This window comes from Protopterus annectens, chromosome 7.part0 (genome assembly GCF_019279795.1).
Source record: "Protopterus annectens isolate FY-2018-M chromosome 7.part0, PAN1.0, whole genome shotgun sequence".
Classification (NCBI taxonomy): Eukaryota; Metazoa; Chordata; order Ceratodontiformes; family Protopteridae; genus Protopterus; species Protopterus annectens.
In genome coordinates this window covers 1,272,119,387-1,272,147,069 of record NC_056739.1, presented here as the reverse complement: position 1 = coordinate 1,272,147,069, position 27,683 = coordinate 1,272,119,387, and the positions used below count along the sequence as shown (strand labels likewise).

The following is a 27,683-nucleotide window of genomic DNA, read 5'->3' as shown; positions in this document are numbered from 1 at the left end:
AGGACTCACATGGACTAACAGCTTAATTTCAGGTTTCCCAGTGTGAAAACAGAAACTCAAAAAAGACAGCCAGTGAACTTGTCTTTTTGGGTAAATTTCAGTAACTGTTTAGTAAGTGCACTGCCTGGATGCCAGCAAAAAGAAATGAAATTCAGAGACCTGAAAGAAAATCAACCACAAACACTAACTGGGAAGAACTGTGGTGCTGTTCAACAAAAAGCAGTGCAAATTCCACCTTTAGTGCAAGACTTGACTTCCAGTAATTTATAGGAAAAAAATAAGTCACATATACTCAGAGCTGATTAAAACAAATGAAACACTGGAGTATATGAACTTAAATAACAAAAGGTTAGAAAAATGGAAGAAGCTTTAAACAGTCAGATGAGGTGATAAACCTGCAAAAATCAGAGGTTGAAATGAAGAAAAGGCTGAGTATGAGACTGCTCAAGAACAGATGTTTTAAAAAATAGCATAATTAGAGGACAGAGCACATAGGGAAAACCTGAGATTTTCTGCTGTACGAGAGAAGCTGGAAGGCACTGACTGCATTAGTTTTATGAAAGCATAAATAAGCAACTGGACTGGTATTCCACAGCAGGAGTTGTTAATTGAAATAGCATATCATATTTATGCTTCCAAGCTGGTCTTGAGACAGCAACCTAGACCTTTAATAGTAAAGATGCAATCCTACCAGCAGAAAGAGTTGATTCTGACAAAACTGTGGCAGGACAAAGTACTAAATGTGGGAAACACAGTGTTTATGGGAAATGATTGCTCACTGTACGCCAGGCAGACGTGGAGTACATTTATTCCACTAATCAGGAAATGTCAAGAAGCAGGCATGAGATTCAAGCTGCCATATCAAGGTATTTTCAGATTATTATTAATTTCATGGGGGGTAAAAATCATTTTTTGATGCAGAGCATGCTAAGGAGGAAACACAAAGGTCTGTCCAACAAAACATGAGGTATGAAACAGACTGATATTCTGTTTCTTGTTCTTCTGGTAATAAAGCTCATAGAAAGACTGTGCCAGTGAAACCTTTTTCTGGTGTTTCAAAGGAAAACACTTTGGAGACAGAAAAAGCACAAGAGTTGACTAGAAGAACCAGGAGTATGTCAGAAATGAAGCAGAGACTGGATTTGGGAGATGGAGATCAACATGAAGAAAACAATCAACTTGGAATTTGGCAATAGAAGTGGGATTACAAAAGCTTTAATTATATTTGTGAAACATGACAGAACAAGAAAATCTGAAAATATTGGACTTCTATGACTATGTTAAACTTGTAAGGGACATCAAAGAATATGCCCTACTTTGTGTCATTAATGTTTGGAAAAACATCTAGGAAGTCAGAAGAGGAAGAAAAGAGTTAACTGTAAGTAAACAAAATTTTGTTCTCAACAGTAGCATTTTTATAATACATGGCATAACCTGCATGCTATAAAGAAAGCTTTCTCAGTTATTTTCAACTGTAATAGGGCTACAGGTGACCCTGTTTTTTCGCTTTCTTTTCTTTTCCCTTGTTCAGTTTTAAGAAATGTAGGCACTACAATGTAAAAAAAAAAAAAAAGGGAAAAGAGTAGGATACAAATAAAAAAGTGATGTACTTTTTCTTATTTCTGCATAAGAAAATGACTGGATTAAGGTCCTTGGCTTGATTTAGTAACAAGTTTAAAGGGGAAGCTAATAAATAAATAAAATGTTTTCCTCTAGCAAATTAGGGCTTTTACAGGAACTGTGTATCTGCTTCATATGTAGCCATGGAGATGATTTGATAATGGGTAATAAAAACAGAATACCTTTTTCTTTCAATGGCTAGGGGATAATGTTTGCTGAAAGCATTCAAGTGTTTTTCTAATCTGGGAGAGGAATAAAGAGAAGACAAAAGCATACAGCACTTACTGGAAACAGAAGCGTATGCTGTACCATGCATCTTAGCACGGATAACCTTCCTTAGAAGTTAATCCAAGTCTATGAGTGTGGCTGTCAGTCTGGAAGAATTGTTCCTATTTGGAGGCTTAAACTTCAATAGTTGAAGATGTATACAGTTTTTTGTGTGTTAGTATTAAGTTAATAGGTTTTAGGGATGTTCTGATGGTATGTTTTTCAGGGTTTTTACTACAACAAAGTGTTTTGTAAGATGTGACAGATTCAAATGAATATGACAAGAAACAACTTTATAAAACAGATCAACCTGCCAAACATTAGTACATGCATGTAACACAAAAGTTGAAACTAGACAATTAAAACTGCTACACATAACAGGTGGGAATAACTTCTTAACAAAATGACAAAACGTTCTACATTATCTTTAAATGTAAATGGTCTCACAGACATATACATAAAAGAAAGAGTAGTGACATATTAAAATGTTGAGTGCAAACAGCTATGCTACAGGGGAGACATTTGGAAAGAACTGAGCATATGAATTTTATAAAGAAAGGATTTCAGAATGGATATTCAGCAGAATATCTGAGACAAAGGAAAAGGGGAGTATGTAAATAAACTGCAAGAGGGGTTCCAATAGTGATAGAAGAGAGAAAAGAATATCATAATAACAGATTTATAGTACTAAGGGGATAATGACAAGGGTGGAGAATTACACTGGTATGTATATTCACCGAAAACTGCTACTATGGTGCTTAAGAAAATTATGGGGGAAATAATCAGCTTTCAGCAGGGAATATTACTTACAGTTGGGGACTGGAATTTAATTTACAGCAATTAGGATATATCTGGGGGTGCAGAAGGCAAAGGAGGGTACATTTTTAAAGAAAGTTATGAAAATATTTAGAATGGAAGACATGCATTCAGTAGTAGGAGATCCAACTGAATTTACATATTATTCTCCAAGGTACAAAAACCGGGATAAGCTAGACAGAAATTATATTTCACAGAAATATGTGTATGTAATTGAACATTTTGATAAGTAATCAAGTAGTTCAGAACATGTGCCAATAATAATTAAAATGGAAAATGTAGGGTAATAAAAATAAGACACTGGTGATTTCCCTCCTATCTTTTAAAAAGAGAGGAATTTAAGGAATGGGGAGTGGATAGTATTCAGGAGTTATTAGGGAGTACAGAAATTTCTCCTGAAAATATAGCTAGGGATAAAATTAAAGTGCAGTTTAAAAATAGGGTGAAAATAAGAGAGAGAGAGATGGTTAAGAAGTAAAAATAATTATTTAGAGGAATATCTCAGAATAGGAGGAATTTCACAGAAAAGAGGAGCAGCAGTTGCAGAGTGCTAAATGGAAAATAAGGCATTACCTCAATAATATACGAGAGTTTAGAAAAATTGCTGTTAAGGAACTGTTTTTTTTAATAATAACTCCGGCGTGTAAAAAATGTTTAACACAATGACTAAGGTAATAGAAAGTAGAAAGGGTTGTCATTGAGCTTAGGGAGCCTATAACAAGGAAGAAATTCAAAGTCCTGTAAAGGTACTACAAATATTTTGGAAATTTTATGAAAATGTGTATTAAGCAGAAAAAATATGTAAATCAAGAAAAGGTACAAATGGAAATGTTTATGAAAGAAGCAATTGGAAATGTATAACCAATCCACAGGAAAGTCCTCAGGAACAGATGGTATTGTTGCGGACGTTTGGAAGCTAGGAAGGAGAAAAAGATCTGGAAGGTTTTGTTTATTTTAAAAGAAGGAGAGGTACCAGCATCCTGTAAGTAAGCAGTGGTGGCTGAAATAATTAAAGATGGTAAAGACCCATCAGATCCAGCTTCATATAGGCCCATTTCAATTCTAAACCATGATTATAAAGTATTTATGTCTATAATATCTAAAGGAAAGGCTTTTACTGGAAAACCTCACCCAGACTCCGCTACAGCTTTCTGTGAAGGAAAAGTTAGTTTACTTTTCCTTTCATGTACTTTGTAATACTTTATTGGCTTCTATTTTATTGGCTTCTATTTTATATAGTGTGATTTGTTTTCTTTACACTATGTTTCACTTGTATTCTGCTTTTAATTACATATTAAAACTAAGAAAGAGACCACCGCTGTCTCTCTTGTGAGGAGCACAGAAATTTTTCCCCCCTCAACCCCGGTGCTATTGTGCTTTTAAACATCACTCACTTTCTAACTGCATGTCTCTTATGTTAATCTGACCACATATCTCCTTCCCTCTTCCCCTTTAAAGTGGCTATTGTGAGTAAGCACAAAATTAAAATTTTCTGAAATCACTCCCCTTCAACTACTTAAATTTATTGGCTATCACACAGTATTTAATAGAACCAGAATACAAAGTACCCACCCCATTCAATCTATCTTGCTCTTTTAAAAACAGTGGCTCTCCTATTTCATATCTAATTGTTTAGTGCACACTGCAGTCCTTAGGATGTTGACCCATTTTTCCATGTTACCTTTAAAATCTGCAACATCTATTACAAGACCACCAGTTACTGGAGAGACCACATGCTGCTTCTCAGTAGTCATCTTGGGTTTAGTGCTTCTGTTTTCTCCTGGTGAGAGAAGGAACACAGAGACATTATTTCCTGCAGACTACTGATCACCGGAAAACCTAATAATTGCTTCATAGGTGACAGCTTGGAATTTGTGCTTATATTCTACTTCCGTGGTGACAGAAGGTGCAGAGTGCATTGATTCCTGACTGTTTCTGGTTGGCCAGTGAGTGTCTAAGCCTGACATTCCTGACTGGTCTGGTTGCTATTCAAAACTTCTACCAGGAAAAGGCTACAACAAACCTGCAGATCCCTGCATCATCTGGGACAAGACTGCGGATCACCAAACAGGCTGTGACCTGCTTCTCATCTTGGGACTGGTGCTAATGTTTTGCTTCTGATGAGAGAAGAAGCAAAGGAGCACTGTATCCCAGCAGAATGAAGCCGTGGTGAAACCAGCACTAGTAGCAGCCAGGCAGTAGCCATTCAGGCAACTCCCCTCTTTTCATTTTTGACGAGCCAATTCTTTGTTTTCAGTAAGTACAGCTTCATTTGTTTCCAACTTCAGAACATCTGTCTAAATACATCCATAAATTTTCAGGGTCTAATTATTAGTTTCCCCTCAAGTGTGTGCCAGTGCCCTGTATAGACACAAACACCTCGAGTGACATTTCTCATGTAAAAGCATGACTGAAATGTCACCAATACCTAGTTGCACACAGGACAACTAGACTGCAGTGATAAGCACTGTCCTCAGAGCTGCAAAGCAGACACTCCTGACATTGCTTTATAGTCTCACTCAACTGTCTAATCAATAACAAGGGTCTGTTGCCATGGGTATGAACTTTCCCACTATATCCATTACCAGCTTGCTGGATATGGGCATCCTGAGGCAATGTAGAAATTTGCCTCATGTTTACTCACAACCAAGGCAAAGCCCTCACATAAAAGTATTCCTAATGTCAATAAGGTTGTCAGCAGTACACAGGCTGCACCCATCACACATAATTCAAAGCAGACATATAGACTACATATGCTGAGGCATTTAATGTAACCTTCCTAAACCCCAAAGACCTACTAGACGAAGTACACATAACAAATACTCTCAGCAGCCCTGAAAAACAACATCCACATCAACACATACAGCCTCTACTTCTAAACACATAAGGCAAGCCACTACACAATCTAACATTCTGGTCACTGAAGACTCCATGAGATGTACTGATGTCCTTCTCACCAGGCTAAGTTAGAAGAAAGTCACAGTCAGCTACTTATCAGAGGCTAGGATCTGCCACATTATGCACTCACTCAGGTCAATGGACCACACGTACCAGAATGACTCAGTCATAGCCCATGTGGATGTAAACGACCAGAGACATACCTCCCTAGACTCTATGAAGAGAGACATAATGGAGCTTTTGGAATGTGTCACAGGCTGCTATAAGCCTAGCACTGAGCAGCATTTTACCTTCTCCAAGGACAATGCCACAATACAAACAAAAGATGAATGACTTAAATAATTGATTTAGTTTCTGGTGTCAGTCTAAGGGATGCAGTATTTGACAGCATGTAAGAAGATGGTCAAGAGACCACGCTGCTTTTCCCGGGATGGTATGCACCTCTCCCTTCTAGGTTTTTGAATATTAGCTATAACACTATCCTACCCCATTGTACCCTTTTTAGGCAATCCCAAACTAAAAGTACTTCCAACATAACAAATCAATACCAAGAAAATCTAAAGGTATTATTGTTCAATGATAAGAGTCTAAACAAAAAACTTCACTCCCTAGAAGCTCTCTTTGTCCTCGAGAAAGCTGACATCTGTGCAGTCACTGAGATACAGTTTAAAGGCATGGAGAGCACACTGACACTGCAAGGTTATAATGCCTTCCATATATTTAGACTAGCTACTACCAAAGACTGTGACTAAAGGTGGAGGTGTCTCAATTTACATCAAAAATAAATATGCTTCAAGGATTCAAACAAGGCAATGCACTTGAGCTACTCCTTGTTCAAATCACCATAGCCAAAATCCAGTACCACTTCCTTGCAAGCTATAGGTCCCACTCTGTGACTCAGGAAATCCATACCATGTATTTACACTTATTGGAAACACTCACCATCCAATAAGTGTAAATACATGGTATGGATTTCCTGAGTCACAGAGTGGGACCTATAGCTTGCAAAGAAGTGGTACTGGAAACACTCACCATCCAAGGGCGGCTACGGTGGTGCAGTGGTTAGCATTGCCGCCTAACAGCAAGAGGTTCTCCGGTTCGATCCTCGGCTGGGGTGCCTTCTGTGCAGAGTCTGCATGTCCTTCCTGTGGTCGTGTGGGTTTCCTCCGGGTGCTCCGGTTTCCTCCCACTTCCCAAAGACATGCTGTAGGTGGATTGGATACTCTAAATTGGCCCTAGCCGTGAGTGCGTGTGTCTTCTGTGAAGGTTGAGTGCCAGGCTGGCAACTCAACACCATAAAACTCTACAGCCAATCATGAGTGGACAGGTGATCCACTGTGACGAACCCTAACCAGGAAAAGCCGAAAGAAAAAGAATAAGGAATACTATGACAAACTTTTTCTGGGAGGGAAAAAATTTCATGGGAGAAGTTAACCATAGCAAAAGATTGAGGAGGAATGGAGGTCCTGAACCCACATATGTACTTTAAAGCAGCTGAAAACAGAATATTTTTTAATGCAGAAGGTAGATTATGAAGTCAAATGGAAATCAATCAGCCTAACTGGGAATAAAACAAAAGAATCAAGATGTTGAAACCTGACATAGGATAAGGATATTGGGATGAAAAGAAGAAATTTAAAAAATCTAATACGTTTAGAGGAACTTTGAACTATGAACTGATGAAACATTGGATAAATTATATATTACTGATAGGTAGTACCCTTGGAAAAGAGGTATATACAGTCACAGGTAGAAACTGGCAGCAGAGGGCTTTGCCGATAAAATTCTGGGATCAGCTGAGAGGGGAAAAGGAACGGATAAACTGGAATATACCCCACAGTAAACCATGTTTGAGAAAAAATGTTAAGACTAGAGTATACCGGGTTAATTAGCTGGGGTTAAAGAAATCAAATCTTTCCAAATGGAGATAGTGAGAAGATGGTGCTTGTGGAGGTATGTATTAGAGAGAGAGAGAGAGAGAGATATTGGTTCTGATAGAAAAAGGCATTTACATAGCAGAGCATAAAGATAATTGAAGCTAGTGGGGAAAGAAAAGGCTCTGAATCCTTAGAATGGTAAATGGGAAGGCACTGGAAGGTAAGGTTTCTACTGAGAATTGGAGTAGAATATGTTTAATTCACAAATGCTCAACAAAAAGGAGGAGATTTAAAAATTTTGAATGGAAATGTTTCCACAAATACTTCTATACACTAGTAAAAATTAAAATTATGCTCATGGGGCTACTGGAACATGCTGGAGATATGACACTAATGAGAAGGACACTTTGGGACAATTTTTTTTTGAAAATGTGAGGGACTGAGAATATTTAAGTACGACATCCAGGAATTAATAACTGAAGCACAGTTAGTACCACTTCCACAAACTAAGAAGCTCCTCCTTCTGAGTACAAATCCTGAACTAGATTTAGCCCACGGATGGCTTCAATGTTGTTTTTAATACTAACAATAGCAAAGTATAACCTGATATGGCAGTGATATATATTGTATCACTGCCATAACATCAGGCAGTGACAGATAGCGTATCTGATATACAAAAGATGAAGGAAGAAGGCTAAAAGGGAAAAACTTATGAAAGCACTTTGTAAAAAGGAGAGGAAAGCTGTTAAGAGATACAGTATAATGTTAGACAAAGCATAAGTAGTGTCAGAAGTACGGAGCTCGAGGCCTTCCAGGACAGACCCCTTGAATGGGAAGCTGCAGACACACCAAAGAGAAGTACGGATCGAAAATCAACCTGCTCTTCACTCATAATTCATAAAAGGGTGTAAGACTGGAAAACAATAAGTGGAAAGGTCAGGTGGTACAGAAAAGTACAGTTTTGTACCTACCATAAATGTAGATGTTCGAGTGTTCACACTGCTGCAGTCATCACACTTGGGTTATCCTGCCGTCAGGCGGTCCCGCAGTTGGCCAGAGTTCCAAAGTCTTGGTCCGGCGTCGGATGCTGTCGCTTCTTCCCTGACGTCAGTGCGCCAGGAGTATATAAAATACATCCAACGCCATTTTCTTCAGTTTTTCTTGCCCCAGATGTCAGGTGCCCCCAAGTGGGTAGGCAATACATATTGCTAATCAAAAAAATATACATATAAAATAAAAACAATACCTTCAGTTGCCAGCAAATACACCCCAAAGGTTGTATAGGATAGAAGGGTATAGATAAGTCCAGCTAGTTCAGAGGGGATGGTGGGAGGGTAACCTGGACTGCAGCAGAGTCAACACTCGAACATCTACATTTATGGTAGGTACAAAACTGTACTATGTTCATCGTGTTACACTGCTGCAGTCATCTCACTTGGGTTGAATCCCATAACTAAGTTTGGGTGGCTGGTCTATAAAGAGTTAGGATTGGCTAAGAGGCCCTGCAGAACTGCAGTGGCAAATCCTGCTCTGGATTTAGAGTAAAGAGGCAGGTGGTATTGCTTGGTGAAGGTGTGCACTGAACTCCAAGTTGCAGCCTCCAAAATTTCCTTGGTAGGTACTCCTCTGAGAAAGGCTGCTGAAGTGGCTGTTGCCCTGGTGGAATGAGGCCTAATGTTATTAGGGACTGATTTTCCATGCTGTGTGTAGCAGTACAGAATACAGTGTCCTATCCATTTGGATACAGTCTGCTTTGAGATAGCCTTGCCTTGTGATCCTGCAGCATATGCTACAAACAGCTGATCAGTTTTCCTGAAAGCTTTTGTTTTGTCCAAGTAGAAGCGTAGCTGCCTGTGTATGTCCAAAGAATGCAGAAGTTTCTCCCCTTTATTTTGGGGGTTTGGATAAAAAGTAGGCAAATGGATGGTTTGGTTAAGAGCCACACTAGATACCACCTTTGGCATGAAGGTAGGGTTTGTCCTTAAAGATACCCTATCCTGATGAAAAATTATGAAAGGTTCCACTGACATTAATGCCTGTAGCTCTGAGACTCTTCGTGCTGAAGTCACTGCCAGGAGCAGAGCTGTTTTCCATGGTAAAAATTTTAGATCGGCTGTACTGGCTGGCTCAAAAGGTGGTAGGGTCAGTTTTTCCAAAACGAAATTGAGGTCCCAAGTTGGTGTTGGTGCTCTCCTGGGCGGTCTTATGTTTTTAGCCCCTCTGAGGTACTGCTTTAACAAGGGATGAGAGAATAAAGGAGGATCCGTGTTGTAATGTGTAGAAATGGCAGAGGCGTGAATCTTAATTGATGAAAAGGATAGGCCTCTGTCCAGCATCTCAGTTAAGTATTGTAAAATTTGAGGAATGTTTGGAACAAGAGGGTCAAGGCTGTGAGCCTGGTTCCAGGCACAGAATCTCTTCCATTTTTCTGAGTAAGCTTTCCTGGTGCTAGGCCTCCTGGCCTCCAAAATGACATCCATAACAGTTTTAGAGAGAGGTGTTGCCTGTTTGACTAAAGTATCTGCCATGCAGCCAGATTTAGGGTTTTGAGCTGACCGTGCAGGATCGGATTTTTTTTGAGTCAGAAGGTATGGAATTTGGGGCAAAATCCATGGTGGGCCCTGAGCCAAGTTCCTTAAGATAGGGTACCAGTGCTGGCGTGGCCAGTCTGGAGCAATCAGGATCATCTGTGGTTTTTCTTGTCTGGCTTTTAGGAGTACCTTTGAAAGGAGAGGCAGTGGTGGGAAGGCATAGACTTTTAGGTTTTTCCAGCTGAACAGAAGAGCATCCACTTTCCATGCTTGTTTGTGATAAGTCCTTGTGCAGAATTTTTGTAGTTGGCAATTCAGAGGGGAGGCAAAAAGATCTATGTCTGGGCATCCCCATTTTTGTGTTATCATGCTGAAGATTTGTGGATTAAATTTCCATTCGTGAGAGTCCATGATATTTCTGCTTAGGTTGTCTGCCAGAGTAATTTTTTTTCCTGGCAGGAATTGTGCTTGCAGGTGAACTTGGTACGTTAGAGCGGTGTTCCACAAGGTCATGGCTTGCCTGCATAGGGGATAAGAATGAGTGCCCCCTTGTTTGTTTATGTACCACATTACTGTGGTGTTGTCTGTCTTTAGTAGTAGTTGTCCTGGATGTAGAAGGTCCTTGAAAGCTGTTAGGGCATTTTGAACAGCCAACATCTCTTTTTGATTGATGTGAAGATGCATTTGGTCTGTGGTCCACTTGCCCTGAATGCATGTTCGTGCCATGTGTGCTCCCCAGGCATAATCTGAAGCATCTGTTGTTAGAGTTTGTTTGGCTTTGGGTTGGGTAAAAGGCTGACCCTTGTTTAGGTGACATGCCTGTGCCCACCATCGAAACTCCTTTTATAGGTAGGGAATTATTGGAATTACTGCTTCTAGACTGTGAGAATGTTGAGTCCAAACACTTTTTAGGTACCATTGTAATTTCCTCATATGCAGTCTGGCATATGGTATTAGTAGTATGCAGGATGCCATGAATCCCAGGGCCTGCAGAATTTTTCTTGCAGGTAGAGGGGATGTTTGCCAGTAGTTGAAAATATTGAGTTAGTTGCACTTGTTTGTCTGGCGTGAGGTAAGCCATCTGGGCCGTTGTATTTAAGCTGGCACCCAGGAATGTAATCTGTTGTGAGGGCACTAGTTTTGACTTCTTTTCGTTTACTGTGTACCCTAGAGCAATGAGCAACTTTTTCACAAACGCCAGATGCTGTAGAAGAATGTCCTTTATCTCTGCTTGAATGAGGCAGTCGTCCAGGTATGGATATATCTGAATTCCTTTTTGTCTGCAAAATGCAATTACTGGTGCCAGGCACTTTGTGAAGACCCTGGGCGCAGTAGATAAGCCAAAGGGCAGTGCAGAGAATTGGTAGTGCATTGTACCAGCTTTGAATCGGAGGTATCTTCTGCAATTTTGTCTGATAGGGACATGCAGGTATGCCTCTTTGAGGTCCAGAGTAACAAGCTAAGCCTTCTTGCCCAGCATGGGTAGAAGCTGCTGTAATTTCAACATTTTGAATTTCGGAATATTCAGGTAAGTATTCAGAATTGAGAGGTCCATTACAGGCCTCCAGGCTTTGTCCTTTCTGGGGACCAGGAAGAGTCTTGAGTAAAATCCTTGTCCTTGTTCCTGTTGTGGTACTTTTTGTATAGCTCTCATGTCCGTGAGGGCTGAAATTTGTTTTTGTGCCTCTGCCCATTGATTTTGTGGCAGGTCTGGCATTCCTTTTAGCTTTGGTAAAGTATGGAAGTGGAATCTGTAACCTTGAGACACAATATTCAGGACCCATTTGTCTTGGGTGATTGTTTGCCAGTTTTGAGAAAAAAGTGCTAGTTTTCCCCCTAAGGGGGCTTCCAGAAGGGACGTGCTTGGCATACGCAAAGGAAAGCCATTGTGACTGTTTCCTGTAAGGTTGAGACTTGTCCTCACCTCCTTTTGGGGTTGAGGTGCCCCACTGTTGTTGTCTGTCTGAGCCTTGGGGTTGAGATCTGCCTCTTGGGCGTCTGTATCTGCCTCTCTGTGGCCTGTCTGACACTGGAAAGGACCAATTGTTTGTTGGCCAATTTCTGCTAAACCGAGGTGGCTGTACCTGTAAGAAATCCTTGACTGTTTGCATAGATTTAGCTTTATCCTCCATTTTCTTTAACACCTCTTCTGCCTTAACACCAAACAAGGTATCATGTTGTAAAGGAGCATCCAATAACTTTGCCTTAACATGTTCAGGTAAACTCTGTTCTTTTAACCATGCATGTCTTCAAATAACAGACCCTGTAACTGCGGCTCTACAAGAGGCCTCTAAAGAATCAAAACCACATTGCAGAGTATGTTTTCCCACCTGTTCAACTGCATGCAATAAATCCTGCATTTCTTTACAATCAGGAGCTTCTGAGCTAGCAAGCATTTTCTGTTTTAACTGAGCCATTAAATATTGTTGGTACTTAAGCATGTGAAACTGGCAATTTAAAGCTCTTACTGCTAAAGTTGCAGATGTGTATACTTTCTTCCCTCATCTATCCAAAGCTATGGAATCTCTGCCAGAGGGTACTGGATTTTTTGCAATGGAAGCCTTAACCCCTTTTGGACCCTGGGAAATAGTTTCTGGATCAGCAGAAGGGTTTTTGTAAAGAAACTTGTGAGAGTCAGGGACTCTATAATACCTATCTGGCTTGGCTGCAGCAGGGGGCAAAGAGTCAGAAGATAAGCTGGATTCAGAGAACACATCATCCACAATGTCTAGCACAGGCGGAATAGCCAGGGGCCTGTGCTGAGGCAATAAGAGGAAATCCCTGAGCCTTTTCTTGGATTCTGAGTATTCCTGACTTTCCCAATGGAAATGTTCCCTCATGGTATGTAAAGTTTCCCCAAAAGAGTAATCCTCAGGAGGAGAGGCTGAAGGGATAGATTCCTCAGCATCAGAATCCTCATAGGGGGGTAAGGAGTATCCCTGGTCTGAAGAGGAATCAGAGGTAATGGAAACCTGATCAGAGGAGTCATAGTCTGTATTCTGCCTAGGCCTTTTCTCAGGAGGGGGATGGGAACCCCTGATTAGAGTAATGAGGTCTTCGGCCATTTTAAGCATCTGTTTCTTAGGCATGGAGGACTGTCCAGGAGAATGCTGTACTTGTTTCTTTGTCTTTAATGGTACCTTTATCTTGGCAGATGTTTTAATGGTAAGTTGTGAAGGTCTGAAAACAACCTCAGAAGCCAGTGCCTGCTCAGCGGCTCCAGACCCATCTGAGGGATTAGTTTCCGTAGGCCCAATACCTTGAGTTTCCAGAGGTGCAGATGTCTCCACATGGGAGTCGGAGGCGGCCTGTGGCTCTGAGGTAGCGGGTGTCAGGGGCTGCAAAAGCACCTCACTGAGAACCGGCGAACCGGCGACTGGCCTAGAAGAGGTTTCGTCGTCGGTTTTGGACCTCAGATGCCTGTCTTTATCCTTGTCTTTGCGTTTTTTCGGAATTGTGGTCGTCGGTTGATCCGACGGCATAGTATAATTGTACCTTCGGCCAAAGTAGTGCAAAGCAAAATCAAAACGCCTTTTTATAGTGCGTTTGTTAAATCTAGCACAAAACCGACAACTAGTGACGTCGTGATCAGGGCCTAGGCATGGAATACAGTAAGAGTGGAAGTCCTTATGAGGTATTTGCTTCCCACAAGAAATACAATTATTAACTTTTTCTGACATCAGTCTGAGGCAAGAAAAAAGTTTCCCCAATGGGGTACTTAGCTTTATTGAAGACTTCGGATCTGAAATTCAACTGCGAAAATCTCAGGAGTCGGCCGACCGGCACTTGCGAACTGCTTCTGCTTCGGGCACCGCGCGGCAAGAAAGACTGAAGAAAATGGCGTTGGATGCATTTTATATACCCCTGGCGCACTGATGTCATGGAAGAAGCGACAGCAACTGACGCCGGACCAAGACTTTGGAACTCTGGCCGACTGTGGGACCGCCTGACGGCAGGATAACCCAAGTGTGATGACTGCAGCAGTGTAACACAATGAACATCTAAGGTGCAAAAGTAAAGATATAGGGAGAATCCATTTGTCTTTTGGATATACTGAACAGATGTTTGGAAGTTTCATGCAAAAAATAGTGTTGTATATAAAAATATGGTAATTACAGGCTGTTATACAGGATAACACACACTGTTAATACGGTCATCATTTAAACGACAGTCAGAAAGGTTAGAGATGTTATGTTGCTCCTTAACTTTGTACATAATCAAAATGGTCAATATATATATATATATATATATATATATATATATATATATACATATATATATATATATATATATATATACATATATATATATATATATATATATATATATATATGATTCACTTCAAAACACTGAAACTCAAAACACTGACACCAAAACACTGCAACTTCAAAAGCTTGAAAACTCAAAACATTGAAAACGCATATCATACATATACTGAGTTTAAACAACATAAATCATAGCACTTTCCACCAAGTGTAAGCAGGGGGGCAAGCCCCCCTGCGCCCCCCCTACACACTCCCTGCTACTTATATATATCAACTCCAAGATTGCACTTCACTACACTAAGTGCAGTCTTGTAGTTGATATATTTAAGTAGCAGGGGGTGTGGGGGGCTTGCCCCCCACATGGGGGGGGGGTGCAGGGGGGCTTGCCCCCCTGCTTACACTTGGTGGAAAGTGCTATGATTTATGTTGTTTAAACTCAGTATATGTACGATATGTGTTTTCAGTGTTTTGGTCTTCTATGTTATGAAGTTTTCTCATTTTCAGTGTTTTGAGTTTTCAGTGTTATGAAGTGAATCCATACAGATATATATATATATATATATATATATACATACATACATACACACACACACACACACACACACACACACACACACACACACACACACACACACACACACAGTGACTGCCAAAAGGAAGGCTGTCTTCCAAGAAAGAAATTTTATATCCACAGTAGCTGCAGGTTCAAAAGGAGGTAGGGTGAGTTTTTCCAGGACAAAATTGAGGTCCCATGCAGGAGTTGGCGGTCTCCTGGGAGGCCTTAAATTTTTGGCCCCTCTGAGGTACTCTTTTAGCAGGGTATGAGAAAAGAGGGGAGGCTCTGTGTTGTAATGAGCCGAGATGCAGAGGCATGGATTTTTTATTGAAGAAAAAGATAGGCCCTTGTCAAGCATCTCAGTTAAGTATTGTAAAATCTGAGGAATATTGGGTTTTGCTGTATCTATTCCTTGTGCTTCGTTCCAAGCACAGAATCACTTCCATTTAGCAGCATAAGATTTTCCTAGTACTAGGTCTTCTTGTTTCCAAAATGACATCCATCACAGGTTTACTGAGAGATGTGGTTGGTAAAATTAATTGATTAGTCATGCTGCAAGATTCAGAGTATAGAGCTGAGTGTGCAGAATTTGATAGTTCTGCTGAGACAATAGGTGAGGTGTTTGAGGCAAGTACCACGAAGGAAGGTGTGACATATTCCTTAGAAGCAGGTAGCAGTGTTGGCAAGACCAGTCTGGAGCAATTAGAATAATTTTTGTTTTTTTCCTGTCTGACTTTTAGTAAGACCTTGGAGAGTAGAGGCAGAGGGGGAAAGGCATAGACTGATAGATTTTTCCAGCTGAAGGATAGAGCATCCATTTTCCATACTTTTTTGTGATGAGTTCTTGTGCAGAATTTGTCCAACTGATAGTTTTGGGGAGAGGCAAGTAGATCTATGTCCGGGCTTCCCCATTTTTGTGTTAACATGCTGAAGATTTGTGGATCCAGTTTCCATTCGTGTGGGTCCATAAGATTTCTGCTTAGGTCGTCTGCCAGAGTATTTTGCTTTCCTGGCAGGAATTGAGCTTGAAGATGTATTTGGTAAGTCAAGGCTGTGTTCCACAAGGCCATGGCTAGTCTGAAAAGGGGGTAGGAGTGGGTACCCCCCTGCTTGTTTATGTACCACATAACTGTGGTGTTGTCCGTCTTTATTAGTAGTTGTCCTGGATAAAGTAAGTCCTTGAAGGCTGTCAGAGCATTTTGAACAGCTAGCATTTGTTTCTGGTTGATATGTAGATGCATTTGGTTTGGGCTCCATTTGCCCTGAATGCATCTCCCTGCCGGGTGCGCCCCCCAAGCATAGTCTGATGTTAGGGTTTGGGTGGCAGGGGGTAAAATAAATAACAGTCCCTTGTTTTGGTGACATGTCTCTGCCCACCAAAGAAACTCCAGTTGCAGGCAGGGAATGAGAGGAATCACTGTTTCCAGGCTGTAACAATGTTGACTCCATAAGCTTTTTAGGTACCATTGAAGTTTCCTCATATGCAGTCTCGCGTATGGAATTAGTAGAATGCAGGATGTCATGAACCCCAAAAGCCTGCAGAATTTGTCTTGCAGATAGCTGGGTTTTTGTTGCCATTTGCTTGAAGTATGTTGTCAATTGAATTGGTTTGTCTGGCGTGAGGTAAGCCATCTGGGCAGTTGTATTCAAGCTTGCACCCAGGAATGTAAATATTTGAGAGGGTACCAGCTGTGATTTCTTTTCGTTTATGGTGTACCAAAGGCATGCTAGAAGCCTTTTTACAAATGACAGATGTTGAAGAGTGTCCTTGTCCTCTGCCTGAATGAGACAATCGTCCAGATAAGGATAAATATGAATGTTTCTTTGTCTGATAAGCCAAAGGGCAGTGCAGAGAATTGGTAATGCAAAAAGCATGCTTTGAAGAGGAGGTATCTTCTGCAAGATTCCCTTACTGGGATATGCAGGTATGCCTCTTTTAAGTCTAGCGTTACCAACCAGGCATTCTTGCCTAGCATAAGCAGTAGCTGTTGTACAGTCAGCATTTTGAATTTTGGAATATCCAGGAACGTGTCCAGAATTGGACGTCATGATTTGTCTTTTCTGGGTACCAGGAAGAGTCTTGAATAAAATCCTTGTCCTTTTTCCTTTTCTGGTACTGGTTGAATAGCCCCCATATCCATTGGCAACATGTGGAAATGAAATCTGTACCCCTGGGTACTACGTTTAATACCCACTTGTCCTGGGTAATTAAATGCCAATTTTGAGCATGAAGTCCTAGTTTCCCCCCCCAAGGGGGCTGCCAAAAGATACGTGCTTGGAGGTGGCAGAGGAAAGTCATTGAGACTGCTTACTGTAGGGTTGTGCTTTGTTACCTCCAGATTTGGAGGTGGAGGCACCCCATTGCTTTGACCTGCAAGATCCCTGTGATTGGTATCTGGAGCCTTTGGAGCGCCTGGGTTTGCCCTGAGTGGCTCTGTTGGACACAGGAAAGGACCAATTCTTAGTAGGCCAGTGCCTACTGAACCTGGGTGGCTGCACTTGCAAGAAATCTTTTAGAGTTTCCATAGATTTAGCTTTGTCTTCCATTTTCTTTAAAACCTCTTCTGCCTTATTACCAATTCAGACTGTCATGCTGTAAAGGGGCATCCAACAATTTAGCTTTAACATGATCAGGCAGATTTTGCTCCTTGAGCCAGACATGCCTTCTTATCACAGATCCAGTTACGGCGGCCCTGCAAGAGGCCTCCAAGGAATCAAAACCACATGGCAAAGTATCCTTTCCAACCTGTTCTGCTGAATGCAATAAGTCCTTTAACTCTTTATTTTCCTCACAATCAGAAATCAACATCATTTTCTGTTTCAGTAAGCCCATAACATGCTGTTGATATTTAAGCACATGAAACTGGCAGTTTAAAGCCCTGATTGCCAAGGTTGCAGACATATAAACCTTCTTACCCCATCTATCCAGCACCCTGGAATCTCTATCATAAGGGGTAGGATTTTTGGCTATAGAAGCCTTAACACCCTTGAGACCATGAGAAATAGTCTCAGGATCAGCAGCAGGATTTTTGAAAAGAAAATTGTGGGAGTCAGGAACCCTGTAATATCTGTCTGGCTTACTAGGAGCGGCAGGGAATCAGGGGTCATGCTTGATTCCAAGAACACATCATCAACAATGTCTAATACAGGAGGTATAGCCAAAGACCTATGCTGTGGAAGAAGAAGAAAATCCCTAAGCCTCTTTTTTGATTTTGAGAAGTCCTGACTCTCCCAGTGAAAATGTTTTCTTAAAATATGCAAAGTCTCTACAAAAGAGTAATCCTCAGGAGGAGAAGCAGATGGGATAGATTCCTCTGCATCAGAGTCCTCATAAGGAGGAATAGAAAATTCCTGATCAGAAGAAATGGAAACCTGATCTGAAGATTCATAATCAGTGCCTTGTCTAGGCCTCTTAGCAAGGAGGGGTTGGGAACCCCTGATCAAGGTAATTAAATCCTCAGCCATTTTGATCATTTGTTTTTTAGGCATAGGGGCCTGAGCACGTGGCTCATGCGTTAATTTTTCTAGACACAGAAGTTGGTTTTGACCTTGTTTTTGTTGATGACGTTGGTTTAATATAAAAATGTTGAGACCTGAAAACACCCTCAGAAGCCGGTGTCTGCTCAGCGGCTCTGGACCCATCCAAGGGAGAGACATCCACGGGTTCAATACTTGCAGAATCTCGCGACATCCGAATGGGTCTCAGTAGAGGCCTGCAACTCAAAAGTAGTGGGTATCAGGGCTGCGAAAGTGCCTCACTGAGTACCGGCGACTGGCTTAGGAGAAGCTTCGACGGTTTTGGACCTCGACGGTCTGTCTCTGTCTTTTTCCTTGCATTTTTTGTGAACTCCGGTAGTCAGATTGCTAACCGATGACATTTCAATTTTGAACCAAAATATTTAGAAGCAAAAATATACCGATGCTTAATAGTGCATTGGTTAAATTTAGCACAAAACCGACAGCAAGGCATGTTGTGATCAGGGCCTAGGCAAGGAATACAGTACAAATGAAAATCTTTACGAGGTATTTGCTTCCCACAAGTAATGCAATTATTAACTTTTACTGACATTGGTAAGGAGCAAGAAAAAGTTTCCCCAACAGGGTACTTAGCTTTAGTTTGAAGACTTCGGTTCTGCAAACTGCTTTGGGCACCGCGCGGCAAGAAAGACTGATTAAAATGGCGTCAACTACATGTTTTATACCCCTGATGACCTGACGTCATGGAAGAAAAGACAGCAAACGATGCAGGACCCAAGACTTTGTTATTCAGGCCGACTGAGGGCAACCTGCCAGCAGATTACCCTAATGTAATGACTGCAACAGTGAAACATGAAGAACATCAGAGTCCACTGCAGGGACGAAAGTCCAGTGGCCAAGACATGAACTCTGACACCCCTTCTTTTACCTATTCAACTTTGGCCTGGTGTTACATTGAGGCCTTTTTACTGATCCTCACTCTAGACACCCACCAAAGATATCATCCTGCCATGGGGTGATGTACAATTCAAACTCTTTTTTTTCTTATCCACAGCAGGGCTGAGACAAGCAACTGTTACAGCTCCTCACACTGCATGCCTCTTCTAGGCAACACAAATAGTACTGATGTGTGGAACAGACTATCAACTGCAGAACACTATGAAGACTCCTGTTTTTCCCTCCACACTCCTACATGCCTTGGGTACTCGCCTCTCCTCAGTGCCTTGGGTACTCATAGGCCTTTCACCTGCCTCAGTGGACCTTCCAGTTTACTTTACAAAATATTCCTTTTTTTAAATACATTCAGACCAAATTGATTTCCTATTGTTGCTGGTCTACCTTACACTAAGACCCCCCCATTCACTGTACTGGACTTCCACCTTCTTGTCTTAACTTTCCAAATGCACTTGGTTCAACCCCTTGCTTTTTTTCTTATTTTAACTTCCCTGACACTAACTGGCCCCTCTCTGCTTCCGAGACTTCTTCCTTGCTGCTATTATTGCAACACTCATCCTCACTGATTTTCTTTACTCCTTGCGTCTACTCGATGTAGGTAAATAGTTCCAGGTGTTTTGCTGCTGTTACTGGTGGAGGACTTATACCTCACCGTCATGTGACTATGTATATATTTATCTGGCTCTGACCTGAACAGTCAGACTGCTTTCTGTCTTTCTCTCTACTGTCACTCTTATTCTGGCACTCCTGTATTGCCGTCCCTCGTTCACACTAACAATATATTTCCCATTTTTCACCTTCAACCGCATCTCAGGCTACTTAGGGTAAGTCAAACAATACATATCTTTTGTTATATTGTGCTTACCACATGCACTACAGTATATATATATTTTTTTATTCACGATAAACATATCAAATTGTCAGAATTTACCATTTCTATCATAGGAGGTTACTAGGCTAATGGCCCTGGGGGACTTACAAGCCTAACCAAGAGTTTATCCCCAAAAGAAACCTCAGTCAGTACCTGTCACCCCTGTCAATGAGGGACAAAGGTGGAACCCCTGGGACAAATTTGTGGTTTCCCATCCACTCATCAAGGTTGTGCTTGAAGAGGGTTAGCGAGGTACTCTGACATGTATGGGAAGTCTATTCCAGAGACAGGGCAGCCTCTGGGAGACAAACATGTCTCTCCAGCAGGTTTTGTTGATGTCGCATATTAGATTTAGGCCTATCGAGTAGGTAATGCGTGAGGTGTTAGACTTACGGATATGGAGCATCTCTAGTAGGCCAGGGTCCGATATTGCCTTTTAGGCGAGACACAAATTACCTCTGAGCAATGATAATAAGTAGAGTGATAGTGATTTAAGCCTGTCGGCATAGGACAGGTGTTGGGGGCCATCTATTCTCTCTGTGAGGTACTTCTGTTGCCTTTCCAGTTGGTGCAGGTGTTTGGGGAGGTACATAACAAAAAGGGTATTATACTCAATTACAGGTGTAATAAGGGAGTAGTACAGAGAGGTAATAACCTCCTTTTTTCTGGATGCAATCCCTTTACTTATGAGATGAACCAAATAAAAGCATTTTCTGACCACCGTCGCCATATGATGTTCGAATGTGAGACTGTTGTCAACCTGAGTACCCAGGTCTCTCACCACAGGCTGTGTGCTTAGGGGGTTGCCGTTGATGTGGTAATCAGCAGGGGCTGTGTTTTTGCCAAATAGTATGATAATACATTTATTTGTGTTTCACTTACGGCCATGACTTTGGCACCAGTTATTTGTAGCTGTGAGACTCTCTTGTAGTATGTTATCATCATTTTGGGATCAATTCTGCTTTGTCCCGCTGTCTTTAACTGGCCATGAATAGGGTCTTGCTGCTGATTTATTATATCTATGGTTTTGCTGCTAATGAATTTAGAATATCTTGCTAATCATTTGTTGATTAATTTAGAATGTTTCACTGATCTTTTGCTGTTAAAACACTGCATTCACAAGCACTGCAGCTAATCAATATTCTGGTACCACTAATTAGATTGCAAATAATGGTACAAATTTGCCACTGTCAACCTGGCTGCCATATATTTCCTGTCTGCAATACTGTTGCTTTAGAGATTGCATTATTTCACTGCTAATTGTTATACTATGTATGCAGTGGTGGATGTTGACTTAACTGCTGTTCCCCCAGTAATATCTGCATTGGGGTTCTTATTCCATCAATTTGTAAACTGAATTGACCCTTCTACATGCTGTCCCTTACATTCTTCTATGTCTACTTTCTTCTACTTTGAAGCATATTAGACATTCAATCATTTTTAATTTCTTTTTTTTTTTTGTCTCTCTACCTCTGCTCTTCTTTGTTACAAGCATATCATTTCCACAAATAGTGGTTTTATTACACTGTCTGCCATTTTTTTCCATGCATGAGTGATGGTCTCCAACCTCTTTTGTGACAATTAAGGCAGAATCTGCTGCCTTATCAATGGCTTGTCCCAGTCAACATCATCTGTATGGTTAACCCACCTTAACTGCAACAGGTGAATTATTGGCACCTACTATATGCAGAGCATCATTTTTAATGTTCAGATGTTACTGATTTGTACAAAATGAACATTTCTGGGATGTGGTGATCATAATTAAGACAAAGAATTCTAACAATAAAACCCTCTTTTACTGAACACCATTTTTGCCTCTTACCTGATTAGGCACCAAAATTAAGCATCTTTCCAAGGAGATCTTATCTCTCGGTCTGTAAATCATCCCAAGGTCTTCCACTAACAAAACTGTTACTGACAAATGTGGCATTCTAATTGCCTCCTTCCCCTAGATCTCTCAAACAGAATATAATTGTTACTAAAAATAGTGTCCTTTCCATGATTCCTGAAAGATATTTTCTGGTGCAAAAATGACTTTCTCTCTAATCCCTCATACTGTGCTCCCCATGTGTTTTGTATGCCCATTTCCTGATACAATCTTCTCTTCTGTTCCAAACTATTGGCCTCTGCAGACATCCCTTAACTTGTGGATAGCAGCTAACAGTGAACTTTGCACTGATAGTCTAAAATACATATTTCCAACTCACTTTGACCTGGATGTCTACTGAAACCTCCTGAATTTACACTGTTCTACTACTGCAACACTTCTACTGTTCATAGGTTCATACTAGGCTATCTGCCCGAGGGCATTTACAAGCCTAGCCCATAGTTTTGTGGCTTACGCCACCCCTTTAGTATGGGGAACTATACCCATTATTTTGCTGTGCCTCTGTCGAGCAGTGACACTGAGGTAATCCCTGGGGTATATCTGCGATCTCCCATCCATTGGTCAAGATTTCTCTTGAACAAGGCCAGCGAGGTGCTCTGCCTCACATATACCGGGATTTTGTTCCACAGCATAGGGAGTCTTTGGGTGATGAATCTATCCCTCCAGCACATCCTATTAATAGCCGTGTCGAGGTTTAAGTCTCCCGCCCTTGTGGCTCTGACGGATCTAATTTTTTGAGGTGAAGCATATTCATCAAATCTGGGTTTGACATGGCCTTGTATGTTAGGCAAAGGTCACCTCTGAGCAAGCGTGCGACTGAATAGAGCTGGAGTTCTTTCAGTCGGGCAGCATAGGACAGATGTTTGAGACCCTTTATCCTTTTGGTGAGGAACTTTTGTGGCCTCCAGCTGCTGCAAGTGTCGGGTCAGATACATTCCGAATGGGGCATTGTACTCAATCATTGGTCTGATGAGTGATCAGTATAGGGAGACTATGACCTCCCTTGATCTAGATGAGAATCCCTTCATGATAAGGTGGGCAATGTAGAAGGTCTTCCTAACTACTTTAGCTACATGGGTGTCGAATGACAGACTACTATCAACCTGGGTCCCCAGGTCCCTGATAACTTCTTCTGTGCTCAGTGGATTGCCACCTATTTGGTAGCTAGGGGTAACCTTGTTTTTCCCGAAGGGTATGACTATGCATTTTTTGGCATTTAACTTTAGGCCATGGCTCTGGCACCAGTTATCCGTTTCTGTGAGACCCTTCTGAAGGATATCTGTGTCAGATGTGTTTTCTACTATGGCCCAGTTTGCAGTCATCTGCAAACTTTGTCAGCCATAACCCTCCTGTGTTTGCTTGTACTTGGAAAAGTAGATGCCAAACAAGAGTGGGCCCAGGACTGAGCCCTGTGGTACACCACTTGTGACAGGCTTTGAGTCTGACATGGCGCCAGCAACTCTGACCCTGTGGGTTCTGTCACTCAGCCAGTTTGCAACCCATCTTGTGATGTATGGGTTAACATTTAAGCTGATGAGTTTTTCAATGATACCCGAGTGGGGTATTGTATCGAAGGCCTTCGCCAGATCGAGGTAGGCTGTATGGACTGCCTTTCCCTCATCAATGGCTTTGGTGACTGTTTCGAAAAAGTCAACCAAGTTTAGAAGGCATGATCTGCCTTTGACAAAGCCAAACTGGGATGGATCCAAAGTCTGCAAATTCCCTATGTCTTTATTTATGAGGTCCATTATGATCCTCTCCATGGCTTTGCAGATAAGGCTTGTCAAGCTAATGGGCCGGTAATTTCCAGGGTCGGTGGAGGCACCGCCTTTGTGAAGTGGGACCACAGTTGCAGTGCGCCACTCCCTGGGTACGTATCCAGACGTAAGACTATGCTTAAACAGCTGTCCTAGCTGTGGGTTTAATTCCTCGTTGAGTTCGTGGAGTTATAGCATGAAGGTTTCTGCCTGATTTTTTCAATTATCTAATTCTTGGTGCACTTACTGCATTAGGCTCTCTGTTACGTTTTTTACATATACAACTAAACTATTAGCAAAAAAACATACAGGTAACTGCTTTTTGTTTTGTTAAACTCTCAAAAACAACACATTTCAAGCACTATTGGCATCAGCTCTAATAGTATGAATTCAGTGGTTAAGGGTGCCAAACTCTCAGCGCTTCTTTGTTTCAGAACAAGGGAGGGTAGAGTCCTGATAGCTAAGTAAGTGCTAGGAGAAAGGGAAAAGGAAAATATCCACACTCTGGCAAAAACACAACAAAAGAAGGGAATGGAGGAAGGGTTTCCCTACTGCAACAGTGATCTACTTAAATATTTACTGTTATGCCAAGTTTACTTACACAGCTGTGCTATATTCATCATTAAATCACTACAGCAAGTGCAAAAGCTATATGGGACAAATACCATAGATTAGAATGAAAAGTAGAAGAACCATCAGCATCCAGAAGCTCCAAGAGAACTGTCCTAGCAAAGCCTGCTCTGGACCTAGATTTTAGTACTTGGTAAAGGGTTGCACAGATGACTAAGTTGCTGTCTTTAGTATACTTCTAGAGTCCATCCTTTTCCTAAAAGCCACAACATTTGGCAAAGCCCTGTTGGTGTGGGCTCTCAGTTTCCAGGAATGTCTTTATGGTGAGAAGAATTAAAAGCAAAAGCAAATGACTATCATTTAAAAATTCTCGTTTGACGTACATTGCCCCTTTTCTAACCTTCATATGAAATAAAAAGTTGATTAGAATTCAGGAAGGCTTTTGTAATGTCAGCGTAGTATCAGATTTGTATGTGGACATTGTGTAGTACTCTCTCCCCTATTTTTTGGTTCTGGACAGAAAACAGTGAGACAAACAGCCTGGCTTAACAAAATCTCTGAAAGAGTTTAGGCATAAAGGAAGGATTTGTTCTCAAAGTTACCCTATCTTTGTGAAAGTTTAAACAGGGCTGAGTCATCATAAGAGATTGTAGCACAGATACACTTCTTGCAGAAGTCAGAGCAAGGAGTAAAACTGTTTTCCAAGATAAAAACTTCAAATTAACCTCATGAGCAGGCTGAAAAGGAAAAAGTATAATTTCCTCCAGAATAAAATTTAGATCTCAAGAAGGAGCCACCTGTCCTTTACGTACACACATAAGTAAAACCCCTTTCAAAAAATGGTTTCTCTTGAAGCAGGGTAAGAAAGGGGAGATTCATGAGCGGACAAGGAGAGATGGATGAAAGGTGAATAAGAAAGACCAGAGGATAATTCTCATAAATACTGTAGAGTCAGAGGCATCTTGTCCTTAAAAAGGTCATGGTGCTTGCTTTGGCATCTACTAGAAAATCCTTTCCACTTAGCCAACTATAACTTTCTAGTAGTTTTTTTTTTTTTTTTTTTTTTTTTATAGGGAGTTACCGTATCATCCTGAGGGAGTCCTGAATCTTTAAAAGAATCCGGGTTATCATAGGAAAGGGTAGAAAGACAGAGAAACATTCCCACACCATCAACACCCACACATAGCAACACTAAACCCACATATGCGGAGGCCCTTAACATTAACCTGCCCAAGCAACAAGGACCTCCGAAGCTGAAATGCAAACAAACACCAGTCAGAACCAAAGAGACACATAGCTCACAACACCAGTGTGCCACCAAACAACAGCCCCTAAGGCAAGACAATGCACCCAATACTTTAGTCATAGGTGACTCTATAGTCGGGCACACTGATGTCCCACTCACCAGGCTGAACAAGGAGAAAATTACAGTCAGCTGCCTGTCGGGTGCCAGGATCCACCACATAACGCATGCACTCAAGTCACTACACAACAAGTACAAATACGACTCTGTCATTGTCCATGCTGGAGTAAATGACTTGAGACGTACCCCCCTGGACTACATGAAAAGAGACATGGAAGAGCTCTTGTATCATGTGACCCAGGCAGGTATGACCCTAGCCCTGAGTAGCATCCTGCCTTCGCCCAGAATGATACCACAGTATAAGGACAAAATGATCGACTTCAACAATTGGCTAAGCTTCTGATGTCATTCAAAGGGGATCCAGTATTTGTCTGCCTGGGAAGACATGATCGACAAACCACGATGCTTTGCCAGAGATGGTCTGCACCTGTCACCCCTGGGATTCAGGTTACTGGCTAAAGCTCTTGCCACCCCTATAGTGCCTTTTTTACGTAAGGTTCAAAGGATAAAACCACCACCGTAACAGATACAAGCATGCAAAATCTGAAGGTAATGCTACTCAATGCTAGAAGTCTAAACCTCAAAATGCACTCTTTCGAGGCACTCCTAAAAATGGAGAACATCGATATCTGTGCAGTAACTGAGACCTGGTTCAAGGCTCCAGAGAGCACCCCTGCAATACCAGGCTACAATTCTTACCACACTTTTCGGCCACAAAACCAAGACCGAAACACTAAAGGTGGAGGAGTGTCCACATTCACCAAGGATATTCACACCTCCAGGCTAGTTGCCCAACACAATGCAACTGAAATTCTCCAGGTGAAACTAACACTAGGTAAGACTGCAATCCAAATTGTAGCTTGCTACAGATCCCCCACCATGCCCCAAGATTCTCACTACACCTTTCTAAACATTCTGGAAAATATTAAGATACAACCAAACACCCTAATACTGGGTGATTTCAACTACCCTGCCATTAACTGGGAAAACTACTCGGGTACCAACTCCTTTTCCCAATGGTTCTTGGAATTCATAAATTCCAACGCCCTGGATCAACTAGTCCATTGTCCCACCAGGTGCTCCAATATCCTAGACCTGGCCATTACCAACATGGGAGATAGATGCTCCAGACCAGTGGTCACCCCCTCATTGGTCTGGTCTGACCATAAGCAAATCACCCTTGACATCCACATCCCACCCCCACCCCCCAGTAAGGAAACCTCCTTAAAAAACTTCTCCAAAGCCAACTTCATGCTACTGAAGTCAGAAATGACAAACTTCACGACACCCACGCAGACGGGATCTGGAAGTTCGATTGCAGAATCCTACACTAAGGCACTGTACGAGCACATCCACTCATGCATGAATCGTGCCATCCCAAATAGAACCAAGATGCTCTTCGCCAAAAAAAGGAAGCCAATCTGGTGGTCCCTTGCTATAAACAAACTATATAACAGAAGGAAGAAACTGTTACAGAAAAGAGGAAAATCCCAGGATGCAAAAAACTCCCTCACCAGCCTCAGTAAGAAGCTGAGATCCCTCATAAAATCCTCAAAAGCTAGTTATGAAAATAAAATTGCCACAGATTCCAAAGACAATCACAAGGCATTCTATAGTTATGTCAAGAATCTAAATGGCAATGCTCAGATCTGCTCTGAGCTACAACAGAATGGCATTAAATATACTGATCCCAAGGATATTGCCAATATCCTGGCAGATTGATTTAGTGCCAACTTCACCCCCCTCTCACCCCCTAAAGGGCACATCTCAATACCAAAAGATTGCCAAATTCCAGTAATCACGGCCACACAGGTAGAAAACGCACTCTCCAAAGCTAAGAATACAGCATCCATGGGACAAGATGACATCCCAGGCTGTGTACTACATGAACTACAAAATGAACTGGCACCTCACCTAAGTGTCATGTTTAATCATAACCTCCCCTCAGGCTTCGTGCTCACTGAATGGCGCAC

At 41.6% G+C, this 27,683-nt stretch overlaps 1 protein-coding gene across 2 annotated transcripts in view; it reads right to left on the bottom strand.

The window, feature by feature from the left end:
- The window catches only part of MAP2K5 (mitogen-activated protein kinase kinase 5), a 3,489,187-nt gene that overhangs the window by 2,511,579 nt on the left and 949,925 nt on the right, over window positions 1–27,683 (bottom strand). The gene's annotated exons all lie outside the window — the stretch shown is intronic.